The sequence below is a fragment of the Anneissia japonica genome, unplaced genomic scaffold (assembly GCF_011630105.1).
Source record: "Anneissia japonica isolate Jap-2015-1 unplaced genomic scaffold, ASM1163010v1 scaffold502_len386481_cov162, whole genome shotgun sequence".
NCBI classification, from domain to species: Eukaryota; Metazoa; Echinodermata; class Crinoidea; order Comatulida; family Comatulidae; genus Anneissia; species Anneissia japonica.
Window position 1 is genome coordinate 173,536 of NW_022756308.1, and position 2,029 is coordinate 175,564.

The 2,029-nt window shown below is 35.1% G+C and overlaps 1 protein-coding gene across 2 annotated transcripts in view; it reads right to left on the minus strand.

Annotated features, from left to right (window-relative positions):
- LOC117124171 (glycoprotein 3-alpha-L-fucosyltransferase A-like) overlaps window positions 1–2,029 on the minus strand; it is a 31,144-nt gene that overhangs the window by 6,744 nt on the left and 22,371 nt on the right. The window lies entirely within an intron of this gene.

The window sequence follows — 2,029 nt, forward strand, 5'->3', positions numbered from 1 at the left end:
ATTTGCAGCGTCATTGTGCTGAATTGCGTATGGGCGTGGTCCGTGACTACCTAGCAGCCGTAAAGAGGCGCTTCTTGGTAGTTACAAGTTCACATCATTCCACAACGACAGGGGCTGAAAAAATGAACCATAACATCAGGGTAACCCCTACCTACTCTTCCGAAAGATGCAATGGTTCTTTAAAGTGCACACGAGCCAAATGTATACACTGGACCTCCATTTTAAGTCCTTAGGCCCCATAAAAAAAATTATTATCACCCTATCAAAGAATAAAAACTGATGAGGGAGGGAGCTTTTTTTTTTGTTTTTGCTAATCCCGCCCCCATTTTACCAATGATCACAAGTAAATCAATGGTTAGAGACACATATAAAAAGTCATAAGAATGGAATCAAATTTATATTTAAAAAATATGTTTTTGTTGTACCAGTAAACATATTTGCAAGAAACCCTGAGCTTTTCAAGTGAAAAAAGATGGAAAGGCGACCCATGATTTAAAATGTTGATTGAAAAAAAAAAAAAAAAAAAAATCAGATTTTTCCGAAAAAGTGATGAGGGAGTGGGTGATAAACTATTAATTTTTTTTTACGGGGCCTTATTAGCCAGGGATCATAACATTCATATAAAAAGGCGGAATACTAACTCGGGGAATATCTTGAAAAAATAGTCTAGTCCTACAACCATTCCAGGGTTGCCATTCGGCCTTTTTGACGGCCAGATTCCTCAAATCTGGCCGTATAAAAATTTGCCTGGCCGTAGCATTTGAAAAGTCACGGCCAAACTAAATTTGGCCGAATTTGGCCGAATTTTTGAAAAGCTTACATTTTTTTTTTCAATATCGGCCTAATATAACGTAGACTTGTTTTGGATATTTTGTTTTTGTTAGCTTAAATTCTATATTTGATTCTAATCTTGTACATTTGTTTGTACTTGCACTAAACACTTAATCTGTGTTCCCCGATTCAGCCGATTTGACGTAAGAGACTCTTATTTAAAAGATAACAGTTACATTTAATAAATTGTTTGGATGAAATATATTGTTTATAAGGTTTATCCTCGTTTAAGGTTCATGAAGACAGTTCATTGCAAGTTTGTACCGTACCATATTGTGTGTCTTTGTATATGTTCCATCTTACTAATGGAGGTTCTATCTCTTTTGAATTTCTTTTGAATATAAATTAAATATTGTACTTTAATTAATTTATTATTGCCCACTTTAAATTGCCCTAGGTGCCGTAGTGTTCTTTATGTAGAGAGCACCATATGCTCGATGTGATCATTCGGGTCCGATGGCACCTCCCATTTCAAGCAAGTTTTGCAGAGACTTCTTCGAAGTTACTCTGGAGTTAGGATGCATATGAGAATGAAGAAGATAATTCTGATAGCAAAATTGATTATATGTTTTAAGTACTGCGACAATAACATTCAGAGGCGAATTTCGAAAGTTTAGATAAAAAGTATTTATTAAAGTTTTCATAGGTTTGTTTTAACGCCAGTTTGTGTTACCTAACTATGTAACTTAATTCATTCTAATTAAAGAGAGCCACAGATTTGCCAATAAAGGCCTTTAACATTTTTGCTATAGATAGACTACAATGTACATTAATATTTAATACATTTAAATCAAATTTAGATCAATCTTAATATTGTGATTTTAAATAGCAGAGGTGGATTTAAGTGGAGGGGTGGTAAAAAAAAAATAAATAAATAAAAATTGATCGCTCAAATGCATCAGGTTATTTTCGGGCGTCTAGAAAAGACAAATTTCCTCTAAGATGGTGTTATCTCGATCGGACCCACTTTCGCACCCCCTCCCCCTTCCTCCCCTTTTTTTCGGCCCCGGCCCTCCCCTTTCGGACATCTCTGGATTTTCCCCTGAATTGGCCTGCATGCCAGCAACTAAAGAATATGGCTATATATTTAACATTGTTCTGTGTATATCATTTGAATTTCTTCAATTTCAAACGAATGACCGCTGATTTTCGTATAATTTTTGTAGTATTTCAAATGAATGTACCCACTGTTGTCTTC